Source organism: Haemaphysalis longicornis, unplaced genomic scaffold (genome assembly GCF_048455015.1).
Source record: "Haemaphysalis longicornis isolate Haplotype H1 unplaced genomic scaffold, Haemaphysalis longicornis Haplotype H1 scaffold_6, whole genome shotgun sequence".
NCBI classification, from domain to species: domain Eukaryota; kingdom Metazoa; phylum Arthropoda; class Arachnida; order Ixodida; family Ixodidae; genus Haemaphysalis; species Haemaphysalis longicornis.
The window spans coordinates 144433748-144447212 of NW_027526407.1; the positions used below are offsets into that span (position 1 = coordinate 144433748).

The 13465-nt window shown below is 44.6% G+C and overlaps 1 long non-coding RNA gene across 2 annotated transcripts; it reads right to left on the bottom strand.

The window, feature by feature from the left end:
* Nucleotides 1-6994: 6994 nt before the first annotated feature.
* LOC144141175 (uncharacterized) lies at nucleotides 6995-13131 on the bottom strand. 2 transcript variants are annotated; one of them, XR_013316457.1, is made up of 4 exons: nucleotides 11831-13131; nucleotides 11233-11490; nucleotides 8800-9060; nucleotides 6995-8646 (listed from the first exon to the last, which is right to left on the bottom strand). It is a non-coding gene; the product is annotated as an uncharacterized LOC144141175 (long non-coding RNA). The 2 variants fall into 2 exon arrangements; XR_013316456.1 differs by having other exon boundaries at nucleotides 6995-9060.
* Nucleotides 13132-13465: the final 334 nt, after the last annotated feature.

Sequence of the window (13465 nt, forward strand, 5' to 3'; positions counted from 1 at the left end):
GTGCACTTCACCTTACGCTCGCGATAACTAGGTTTGCAAGAGTCAAAATTGACACATTGAAGTCTCTGTTCAACGAAACCTTCTGTTACGTTTATCGTATAGATGATACAGAGTTTGTTGATACTGTTTTTCTACAAATCACAAAATACTAGGGCGGAAAGCTCGGCCAGTTGGTTTATGGTTTTTGAAGTGAAAAAGAAGCTGCACAAAGGGGAAGAAGACTAACACGGACGACAATGGACTTACAACTGCTTTATTAAAACAAAGCTCCCTTAACTAAATCCTTTATACATTTTTTTATTGTGCATGTGAAGATTTTTCACACTGTTTTGCATACAAGAGGCAATACAAAGCACTATTACCGAACTCACACGTGTCGCAGTCCGCTAAGAAAAGCTATTTCTTTATCTGAGATTAACACGGAAGGTCCAATAACGCCTTCTCGCCCTGTTTAAGCACCATGAAAGCTTCAATAATATTTCGCTCCTGCTTCGTCACATGACGCCGCACTATGGTCACGCTATTCAGATCCGGGGTGCAACCGCATTGGCGCACAAAATACGTTCGCTGAAAGAAAATACATTTCTACGGAAACAGGTAATCTGCCCTTTTACTGGACACAGCATCGCGATTTTTTAATCCAGAGCTCTGAATTTATAATTTTGACACTCCCGATCCTTGGTAAAATAGATTTTCCAAGACAGTGTCGAAAACGGGTGCCGATTTATAATCCCTCTCAGATCAGGTGTGCCTGTAATCGTCGCAAAAACGACCGGCCGTGACTACAGTGGGAATGAATATTGTTTCGCCTTACTTGTAGCTTAAAGGGGCCCTGCAGACAAAATACAAGTTTGTTTTATTCGAAAGATTTTGTGTTTTATAGTGCCTCCAGCGCTGCTCCGGATGCAAACGAGGTTTCATTTACTGCGAAATTAATCAATTCAAGTTAAAATTTTCATTTTCCCCCTAAATCATGTGTTTTCATGGTCTGCAATGACATCACAGGAATCGACCGCTGTGAAGCCGATTGCGAAGCCTTGTTTATCGTTAATGAACCTACATGGCGCCACCATACCGCGGCAAGCCATTTTCTGCCTTTGGTTTGTTTTTGACCTTTTTTAAACCTGGCTCATTTTTGTTCAGGGAAAAAATATCCGTTTCCTGAAACATGGTGCTCAATCGACAGATATGGCCACTTTAGGACACCGTTGCTTGCGTCAATCGGCCACTGTGAAGCTAAAGCAAGCATAGTGTGTGCAATTCCAACAGCGTTACGCATCGGTACTTGTATGCTTACGTGTGCTTTCGTAATTTCCACTGTTTGTCCTACCGTTCTTACTGCTTTAGAAAGAATGCGCCCTAAATTAAAGCGCAAATAGCCAGTTCGGCCCGTTTATAAGCTCTGCCTAATTTGCGTTTGCTTTTGCCGGCCTGCGCCAATCGCAGAACTGGTGCGTATAGCATAACAGGTTCTGTTGCGGGAAATCAACTAGTGGGTCCCATGTCCATCCCTTTTTCCATAATAATATAGCTTATTTGAGCGAAATTTACGCTAAAAGTGGTGTCAGTATGATTCTAACGAGGAAATATTTTGAATGAAACAAACTTGTGTTTTGTCTTCATGGCCCCTCCAAGGGATCGGCGTCAGTCCTGAATATTCCATGTTCTAGTACATTCTGCGGTATAAGTCAGGTGGTTTGTTTTCTCGAGGAAAAATATTCCGTCTTTTATATGCTACAAAGTTTGAAAAGGCACTTTCTGGTATCGAAGTAAACGGATTCTTGGCTTCCGTATATTTAAATCGCCTCAAAAATACTGCTCGTGCATTTTGGTACCACCCAGACTTAAAGCACTCTCCATCAAAGCCATAATACGAGCTTCGTCCTGCACCGGTTGCGAGAACGTCATTTTACGACTGACCAGCCAACTTCATAAACTATGAGCTGATTATATCAACAATGAGTAACCTTCTAAGTGTCTTACACGGTATCACAGCCTATTCTGATAAAGCGATGGCCGGTAGAATAGCCTCAAGCGAGGCTCGTCGCTTTAGTTATGTTGCACTTTTTCTTCCTATTCTTGATAGGTAAACAGAGAAGTTCTGTTGCAGCTTCTCAAAAGGGGTGCATGCACTCGTCGGTACTTGCTCTCGATAATAGGCTGCAACAGGTTCATTATGTGGGTTACTTGTTTGGTCTACGACAACTACTAGACAAACCAAGTTATCGCGAACAGTCGTGGTGGCTTTATTTTAAGGCGTGGGATAAACATTGATTTCCTAGCAACTGCGAGAAAATCGATACGAACAACGCTTAATAGTTGTTGTTTCGACTGTGGACGTATAAAGCTTCCATCAAAGCTGACCCTGGCTGTACTCGGTTATAAATGGTTCTCCGATACAACAGACGTGCAAAACCTGGGTCGTGTTCTGTCAATAGATTAACCGAAGCAACGTCAATGCAGGCCGCGGTTATTGTTCTAATGCTCTGGCACCTTGGTCGATGTCCTCAGTGTTCCTACCAGGGCGACGTTGTTAAACATGTTCCCATTTTTGCGACCAACGTAACTGTCATGTTACTCAATAGAGCCTCTATTTCCCTCCATGGAGAATTTATGTGAAATTCTGTTTCTTTTTTTTTGAACCACAAGAATATTGCATGTTTGAACATGTCACTTATATTTATAATGTGTTAGTCAGTGTAACCCAATACGCTGAGCCCATTCAAATTGTTAGAAATACGTGTCTATTCCCTTCTCTACACTGCACACCCGAAGTACTTTTTCAGCGAGTTATGCTTACCTGATTATGTTTGACATTATACTACGTTACACACTAGACACACGCCTTAAACGCTTCGTCTATGTACATCGATACGTTGTTGTAGTGTTGTGCTTTATGGTTTCAAACCCGCCGCGGTTGCTCAGCGGCTAAGGCGTTGCGCTGCTGAGCACGAGTTCGCGGGTTCGATTCCCGGTGGCGCGGCCGCTTTTCTGATGGAGGCGAAAACCAAAAACGCCCGTGTGTACGAGATTTCGGCGCACGTTGAAGATCCTCAGGTGGTCAAAATTAATCCGTATCCCTCTTCTACAGCGCGCCTCGTCGCCTGCGTTGCGTCGGCGCGTTAAACCCTAGAATGAATCAATCAATTCGTGGTTTTAAATATATCAGGCTGTGTTACGTGGTTTACTCTTGTTTAGCTGAATTTATTGTGTTGAACTTCCTAGCTCGTTTTTCACCGAGCCAGCTATTTGGATCGGTATACTTTATGTGATACTGTTCAACCTGTAAGCGGGCGGGACCCCATCAGGAGAGGCCTGCCTTTAGCCTCGCGTTCCTCTTTGAGCTGTCAGAGTTTTTCTCTGACAGCTCAAAGAGGGACCTCAAAGAGAAAAAATTCCCTCGCACTTCCCCGAGGGGGAGAGTGTGTAAGTGCGAATGCACGGTTGTTGATTGCGCGATTACGGTGGATATCGTGATCTTGGAGTGGAGAGGAGGCACCCAACACCCGCAGTCACTGAGCTGAGAGAGGAGGAGGAGAGTAGCGCGCGCCCATCTCCCCCCGTTGCTAGGGAAGACGAGGAGGAAGACGAGGAGCGCGCGCACCCGCAGCTGTTGCTATGCGGACAACGGCGGCGGACGATTCAGGCTCGCTTAAGAAGTGCATTCGCACTTAAAAATTAAAGCCGTTCAACTCAATGTGAAAGCTGTCGGAAGTGCAGAGCAGTGAATCGTCATGATGGGCTGTAGCGCCGTTATCCGCTCACTGCTACACCATGCATTTCAAATTTCCGGCGTACGCCGTGCTCGCGCGCCCCCTGCCTGAAACTGCGCCAGCGGGAGGTCTGTTCTTTTTGTGCTTGTTTTAATTTCGGATGATAAAGCGGTTTTGCGTCATTTCAAACGCGTAAATTTTTCTTGCAGCGCTGGGGCCTTTCTGCCGTCATTTCGAACGCGCCATTGTTTTCTTGCGCTCCCGCCTTTTCCGCTTACTATCGTAAAAACCAACCCAACAAGCGTTCCTAACTAAATAAACGCGAGCGCTGCAGGTTAATTACATATATTTTTCCTCAAATGTACATGTGTTTTCTTTGCGCTGAACGACGGGGAGAAGTAGGACAAGCGCCAGCGGTTCACGAGTTTCGAACGCTTATGACTATATAAACCGCTTGGTTTTCGAATCCTCTAGGGTACACCGCGAACGACACCGTTACCACGGGACGCTATGTTGCTCTACTTGGGTATAGCGAGCGAGCTACGACGGCAAGGCGAGCGCCTAAAGTGCTCTGCACTTAAAAACCTGGGATGGTCAGATCCGGGGTCAGAAGAAACGTTATCCATCAATTTGGTCTCGGCACACTTCTTAAAATTATATTATTTGTGTGTGGACAAAGAGATACAGGAAGAAGAATTCTGTTAATGAAGAGAATGCGAACTGAGCACGATAAGAACAGATTGTATGCGTGACGTAAGGTTTCCAACCTTCAATATGTTCTAACCATCATTGAGCAGCAAGGCTCCCCGCCTTTTTGTTCCGGTGGATGTGCGAGGGACATACGGAATCGCGTGCAGTCGGCCGCAGTTACCTTATTAAGAAATACAGACTGCTTGCGAACACGACACACGCTGTTACGCAGGTAGTTCTCGGGTACAATAGGGACAAAAACTATTTTGTTCTTTTATAGTTACGTGCAATCAAGGCGTCTGGCATCCCGGAAATAAATTCAATGTTGTTTAGTCTCTTATTGAAATAAAAATAAAGCACACCCCGTGCAGTCATGGCACCTTTCTTCTCCAAAAGAGCTATGGTCTAAGTTAAATTCATAGTTTGCCTTCACTTCTCCGAGCCAAAACAAGCAGGGAATATATTGTTATCAAACAATATGAAGCTCTGGATGACCAGTTTTATTTGGTGACACGAATTCAGAAGTAGGCAAGTACACTTTGTTCCTAAAGCTTGTACTTCCGCAACGCAGACGCCGCGTGTCACTGTGAAAGGATGTGTGAAAGGATACATTATCTAGCAGTGCCTTACATCTTTATCAATCTCCGTATAGGACATTAGCATATTCCTTGCGGCGTCTTAGCAGAAACGGGCACTGAAAAAATCCATGTACTATGCAAGCACTCTGCGATTCTTCGATAGTATATCCCTATTGAAAAATCCTGTTCAAAATCAAACGGGTTCGTACCGGACCAGTCTGACGGCCGTACAGGTTACACGGGTTTAAACCAGGCCCGTTTGAGAATTATACAGGTCTAACCGGGCCCTGTTTGTGCATCAGACAGGCCTAACAGGGCCCGGTATGACGATCATACAGGCCTAACAGGGCCCTGTATGTCGACCATACAGGCCTAACGGGGCCCTGTATGGTCGACCATACAGGCCTAACGGGGCCCTGTATGACGATCATACAGGCCTAACGGGGCCCTGTATGACGATCATACAGGCCTAGCGGGGCCCAGTATGTCGATCATACAGGCCTAACGGGGCCCTGTTTGGCTCCGTATACAGGTGCAAATCAGGCCTGCTCGACCGCGGACAGGACTGGTTCGGCAAACGGGTTTAGATCGGCGGCTTTACTGGGGTCAGAGCATACTTGTTTGAGCTCATACGGGGCCGCTATATATTGGGCGCTTCCGCGCTATGTCGGACTGCACTGGGGAGAAAGACAACTGCAGGGGGCACCTAATTGTGAAACTCGGCCGGGCAGCTAAACAGAAGATTATGAGCGACTGGCTTTCATCAAATCAGTTGCAATGTGATAATCCGTCGCTCAGGCCAATGCCGGCCTAAGCGTTGCAATTAAGAAATAGAAGACTGATTAATTAAGTGCTTTAATTTTAATGTGTGATATGACGCAATAAAATTCCCAATGCAAGTGCGGGCTATGAAAGTTTGCTTCTCATGTGAAGAGTAAAATTTGAAGAATGAAATCTTATTTATCCCACTGTAGACAATTTAAGCCAACATTTCCCCCAAATGAGTACACAAGCAAAGAAATAAACGTACACAAATAACTTTTGATGTGAGAAGTTGGCACTTGCAGTTTTAAATTTTAGAGGTAAATATTGTGGCACACTACATATTCTCGTTTCAATCTCATACTTCTAGAAGTTATTAGGTATTTCATGCTACATGACTTGTACTGAGCTCTTTTTTGCACGCTTAAGCTTCATTAGGACTCCATCGTTAGTATTGTATCCTCCTCAACTGCCTGGGTTATTTGTGTACTAGACCTCGGAGTCAGTGGAATGCTGAGCGACAATGCATTTTTGTACAGGGTTTCGAAAGCAGTGCTGTCAAAAACTCAAAAATAAAAGGGGGTGGGGAAGACATGATGATGCACCAAATGGCTACGCTTATGCTATGGTACACGGAAGTGTCAGTAGTTTCACTTAAGATGTGCGGCTACCCGCAGTTCCTGCAATGTGGTGCCACTTATTGGTACCTAGCTGCAAAAAATGGCTCATAAAAGAGACATTTATTCTTAAAACAGAAATAACTCTTCTAAAGAAGGTCAACCAACGTGAGTTGTCAATCACTTCCCTGCTGGGATACAGGTAAATTTCCAAGCACATAAGCTGCGAAGGCCACAATTCTGCTCCCACTGTTTTGAGCGCACCACTTTAGGAGCATATTTTTTTTCTTGCAAAGCATCTGGCACCTATCTCAAAACTGGAATGCAAGATGGCACTGCAAGAATAATTGCGCACCACGCAAAGTGCACGTTTAGGTTCACATTTATTTTAGTGGTCTTATAATGTAGTCCTGGACAAATGAATTACAAACGCACAAATGTGAATGGGAGCACACAAGCAGCGCAACTTCCGTCTGAGTCATTGTTGCATTACCCCATAACAGCACCAGAATTTTTAAACGTGGTATATTTGGAAAGCCACGTGATGCTCTAAATATACAACCCTGTCATTGTCAGCACCATGAACCAAATTCTTTGATTTTACGTGTTCTGGTTAACATTTTTGTGTTTTCAATTCTCCACGACTGTACATAAGCATTTTTTGAGTTTCCACTATCTACTTCCGTTGCCATCTCATCCCAGGATCATATTAAGCCCCTAGTAACTCACTTTATTTACACTAGGCTAATTGCTTGTCTGCCTTCACAAGCATTTCTTGATTGTTTCTTGGTATCCTGGAATCATGACTGCATTCTTTCACCATGTGTGCTTCTGGATTGTGGGGCCTGGAGGGTATCTCCCAAAGCCACACCACAGCACTGTAAACTTCGCAAGAACTTTGAAATAATTAGCCTTGATAGAGGAAGGCGATTGTTTGCTTGAAGCAATATTTGAGAAATTTCTTTGGCATTTTATATGAACATGTTTTTTTTATGACCAGTAGTAATTGGTGTTGATGGCTCAAGCTGGAAATGCCGAAAACTAAATTGATAAATTTGCTCAAATTTTTTATTCTGCTTAAATAAAATAACCCGCAAATGAGCACATTCAATTCCCATTTATTATGTGGGATTTGCATTAGGTTGAACCAAAAATACACAAGAAAAGCACGTCAATAGTTTTATTCTGAACACAAGAACGTCACTTCTAAAATAGAGAAAATGGCTTCCAGCTATCATGCAATGCCAATTTTGAGATGCAGAAGCAACGAGATCAATAACAACATTGCACCTTCTTGTACACAATTATGTAAATCTGAGTAAAATGCTCTCCTCAAAGGGAACACGACTCAACTCACGTTCTGAAACTGAAAGGCAACATAACACACAGCATAACTTAGAAAGTATTACAACATCAATTGCAACAACTCATGAATACCGTCATGAATACGTGCTTAGCCCTGTCCCCTAAAATTTATAGACACAAAAAAGGCTTAATCCCTTTCAACAAGGTTTGGAACTGCAGAAACACACTGCATTTCTTCATCTGGAAAGTTCATCAATACACACGGCCTTGCAAGTGATGACACTGAAACTGCAGTGACAGGTCGTGCAAGAGAAACAAAACATTCCATGATATGAGCCGGAAATTTCCGTGAACTGTCCATATCAACTAAAGCTCTGCAAAGTAGCACGAGTGTTGCCCCTCCGCAACGTCTTGACACTTTGAAAATGCGGTCAATAACAAAGTAGTTACCTCGTTGGCATTGAAACACACTGCTGTCCTTCCGTACTGCCCTTGTGTATTGTGTACTCCAAAATATTGTGCCAAGGTAACCAAAGCGGAAGTACTCGACAACGTCCACCCAGCCATCACAACCCCTGTCAAGGGCATTGATTTCAGCAGCAGATAGCACTACAGAAGCTTTAGGTATACCAAATACTCGTGCACCGTCAACTACCTCAGACCTTTGTACTTTTTTGTAGCCCAACATGTCCTGGCACAGCCCCAAAACTTGTGCTTCCGGTGGGTTAGTGATCAAATACTCAGTCAGCAGCTGTGACATCGCAACACGTTCAACGATTTGGCGTGGGATACCCTTCGCAGCTGTTACACATCTCGTGATGGCACCATTACCACCTTCAAATACGAAGGCTGAGTGAGCCCACAACGGTCCTAAGTTCCTCACACTGTTTCCAAGGTGCAGCAACAAATGTACATTGAAGGTCATGAAGGTGGGTCCATAAAGCCGTTCAGCCCTTGCGACAAAGCTCTGCAGCATGCTTTCTGTGTGAAATAAAAGTCAAGATATACTGTAAGGCAGTAGGAATGAAATATTGTAAATTACAGAATCTGAAATTAAATCTCACATATGCGTTTTCATGCTTGGCAATTCTTAGAAGTAAAACTTCAATCCAAGAAAATTCGAATAAAGCATACCAGCATAAGCAATGTCAGTAGCTGTCAGCTTGTCAGACAGCAGTGTAAACACTGCTGCCACGAGGAGGGCAAAATGGCTCCAGTACTGATGTGGGAGGATTTGAATGCAGCAAGGCAGGCTGTAGTACAAGAGCCAGTGCTTCCACTCAGTTGCTTTCCAGTAGGACCGTTCCCGAATTGACCTTGGCAAACGTGTGATCAGGTCAGGTGGTTTAATTGCTGTCAGACGTTGGACCACCTTCGAGAGCTTTGGGGGACAGCCTGCAAATAGTTAGTTCAAATAGATCTCCCTGTACACAAACACATTTATTTCTTTCGTTAACGCGCCTATTCAACATCATTCAAGTTGAACGATACTTTAGTAGCCCGTTTTCATAGCATTCCAGGCGTTGCTGGAACAAGTAAAGCTATTTAGAGTTAGCTCAGAAAATGCCCTTTCAAAATGACTTTCGTTTCCATTTTTGCGACAAAAATGTGAGTTTTTTCACGCATTTGCATCACCTGGGTATGGAAAAGGGGCGTGATCATCGCACGTCACTGCTACCAACGAAGAATGCGTGCCACTTGTAATTACTCTAAATCAGCGTTTGGTTTTTGTTATCTGGGCATGAACGCTGAATCAGATGATTTTCAATCGTCAGGTTCGCATTCTGACGGTAATAATCCAAGAAATTGGCTGAAAATGTCAAGCAGTGCCTGTTTGCAAAGCTACTTTACAGTTTTAGGCAGTTTTATTGCTTTTGCACACGTTCTAAGTTGTGTTGTAGTTCTACTTACCACAGGACCATTCATAAACAGTTTACAACAGTTTCGGGTTCGCTTCTGCACCACCAAATTCACATTTGGCGCTACTACGCAGTTACCCAACTTCAAGGCTACCTGCCATGGAGCCTTGACCGTCCACGACTGATTCTCAAAAAAAAGCATGCTGCTCCTGATTTCACCAAACCCTAACCTCATTTCTGCGATAAGAACTTCCGATGCAAGTGGAATGATAACACCCAGTTGCCCGATATCTGTTCCGATGAGAAGAACGTTTCAAACTGGCCTTGCACACAGCCAGCTGTTCACCTGCCAGTTTCGTATCCATTGAGGGTATCTCTTTAGGTCTAGTGTTGCTTGGACCCGCCGCGGTGCTCCGTGGCCAAGGCGTTGTACTGCTGAGTACGAGGAAGTGGGCTCGATACCCGGCCGCGGCAGCCACTTTTTTGATGGAGGCGATAAGCAAAAATGCTTGTGTATGAGATTTCGGTGCGCGTTACAGATCCCCAGGTGGTCAAAATTAACCCAGAGCCTTTCATATGGCACGCCTCATCACCAGCTGCATTGTGCCGGTGAGTTAAATTCTAGAATCAAATCAAAAACCTAGTGTTGCTTCTTAGTTGAACTGTTTATTCAGACGGAATCTCCAATAAGTTTTGTACTGTTTCATTTCAGAAATGTTAGGTGGCACTGATATGCAGGAGGCTCGTATGCATATCTTTTTTATCGCGCAACAGCTACTCAGCCAAAGTTTGCTGGGCACGAATTCTAGCGCATCGCACCTCATTCCGGCAAGCAAGGCTACAATAGTGAGTCAGAAGACCATAATAAAGCGCACGTCTATGTTTTGAGCGATAACTGAAAGTGAACGTCAAGAAGCATCAACGAAGGGGTAGCGTTTTCAATTTCATAAATGTTTTTCTGCATAGCGTGCTTGTCCCAATACTGTGGTGGCCATAAATGCAAAGTTAGTCATTGACAAGATGTTTTTAGATTATGTGGGGGCAAATTGGTGCCTCTGATAATGTCGAACCGTGAACATTTCTTCCAGGGAACCACCCGAAATTGCACATTTTAAAATGGAGGCTGGGCTTCACCGCATCGCACAAGCACCACACATGCTCACTTTTTTAAAATATCTGACAAACTGTTCTGCGCACGAGGACATATTTTCTAGGGCATGTTTTTAAATTTTCCCAACAAAATGTATATTCTAATTTTTTTCTACTACTGGTGGTTTGTTATAGTCTTCTTTCTTATCGTTTTCTTTGACAACTTGCCAAAAAGTGTGATTTTGATATTTTTTTCACAACTATGATGCATGAAAACATCTAAAAACTCGCGTTATTGGAAAGGTTGTTAAATAATCTGCATTTTGTGTTTCTGTAATTACTGCCTAACCAACTTTTTTAGCATACAAAAATGTTTTCTTCGACCCCTAAAAATCAATTAAATTTCCCGGGGTCATAAAAGAGTTAACTGGCGGTACTAAATATGAATTCAAGAACAAGATATAGTATTTCTCAGTTTGCACTGTTGGGCAAGAGAGTTGCGATTATAAAGGCAGTGATATCCAACCAAGGCAAAGCCAAAAATTTCTGAAGTAGCATCCCATTTTTACACTTTCCACTCCGTAGCAATTGTGTGCAAATGCAATGAAAACGGTGTTACCTATGTAATAGGTCTTGTTGGAATTGGACGTATCAAACCAAAAGCTTGCCACCTGCCTCGACACGCCAAGAAGAACACTGTGCATGTATTCCACTGCTTGACCTCGGACAAGGTCATAGCCTGGCAAGTTGACGAGTGGCGACAGCCCCTTGAGCCCATTGACAGGGACCTGCTCACTTAGAGCAAGCTTCATGTTTGCCAAGACCCCTTGGGACGACCGTGCAGTCGATGGCGTTTTCCCCAGGTAGCGGTATGCACCTGAAATTGAAAATACCGTTCCACAGAGACACATTAAAAACTGCAGCCTGTCTTATTTGACTTCCACCTGGCCCTTGTAAAGCAGAAAAAAAACATGCAAGGGAAAGAAATGAATACGTAATCTTTTACGTGCTGTTGGTGCTGTTACTTTGCTTGTACACGTATGATAATGTGGCGCACACACACTGCAAGCTTGTGTACAGTACAGTTAAAAGCAGGAGTTCCCTATGGAAGCGTACAATGATTCTGATAGCTCGTGCTTATTTTCTGGCCTTTCACAAGTTCCCGTGCAATAAGGCACCAGCAGGCATAAAGCAGGTACACAAGACTGAAAACATACCTTCCTGACGTGAAGCAAATGCCAAGCACCACTGACAGCCGAATTGGCCATTAAACTGGTTTTGGTTGCAGACGAGGGCTCGGGCTGGGGAGTCAACAGAGCAGCAGATGACATGCACCTTGGATTGTACTGTTCCAGATGCATGTTGCCATGTTAGCGTGCCTATTGAATTGATGCAGTCGACGAACTTGTCCAGAAAAGCAAGCATGTCTGGGTGTTGAGCCCCAAACCACAGTCCTCCGACACCAGCATGTTGAAATCGCTCTCCTGTTGGCAGCTCATTTACAATGAATTGTATAGGCCACACTGACACATTTGAAGACTTGTAGATAGGGCTGCCATCTGTGTTAAACATGATGGTGAGGTCCCCAAAGCTTAATGCACCACTCTTCCAGAGATTTCTGTAAACTTTTCCATCAACTATGTCCGTGATGACGTTGGAACTTGATAAGAGTTTGTTTTTTATTTCCATCAAATTTTTTCCGAGGGAGTCTTTTGTTTTCGATATGATGTGCCGAATTTGCTCCTTGATGTCGAATATTGTGAAGAATCGTCCCTTGTAGTGCGCTTGCGCCTGACTCGTTGTTGTTTTACAGTGATGGCAGTACAGCCCGTTACTTGCAGTCGGCGTCTGGACGCCGCCACACGCATCACAGTAATAGTGACGCTGTGCGCTCTTGTCAGAGTGCTCCGCCCATAACTTTCTGAAAAGATACTTGCTTGTAGGCAGCAATGCTTGCTTTGACCCGAAAAGGGCGTCAATAAGCCGCAACAGGTCATCCAGTGCGGTCCAGGGTAAGTTGTGGGCAACAACGAATGCCATAATGAGGACGATGGCCATGGCCTTGGTTGTCGTTGAACTTGGTAGCGTATCGTTTCCGTACTCATCAAGACAGGTAGCGAACGCACTGGCTGAGTCAAAGAATGAGGGCAAAGGAGGTTCGTCACGGCTCGGTTCATCATCAGCGAGCGGCACATTGGGCACTCCAGCATTTGTTTGGGCTTCATCTTGGCACGCTGGATGGCACGGTGGGGCAGCAGCCGCCGACGTAGAACCCAACAGATCTTCGGTCTGCAGGCAGTCGGTACAGCCAGTTGGTACAGGGTCTATTCTTGGCTCCCTGGGCAAAGGAGCTTCGGCATTTCCTGATGCTGGCTGTTGGGGCAACCACGCTACACGCCGCAACCTCCACGCCGTTGAGCGCGGCAAGACAAACGGCCGACCTTTGTGCATGTAAGACTTGCGTCTATTCTTTTCCGATATCGGATGCATGACAGGCGCACACACGGATACTAATCAATGAAAGGAGCAACAAGGAAAAGACCCTGCGCGAGATGAACGCAGGCGAGCTCTCGTTATTGCGCACAATAGAAAATGAGTTTTGGCAGTTTGGGGCCGGCTGCATAGCCAGGCTCGAGTGTACTAGAAGGAGTTGAGTGGGACGCTCCAGCTGAAGCGGCGACTGTAGATTGAACAGAGGGCGCAGCGGGCGACGTGACTAAGGGCATGCCGAGGACGGTAAAATTAAAAACTAAAGGCTGATCACATCACAACAGTTAACACAGAGTGGTAAACAGAAGCAGCGGTGCCGTAAATTTCTAAAACAAATGACTGAAAACGACTGTGGGACCTCT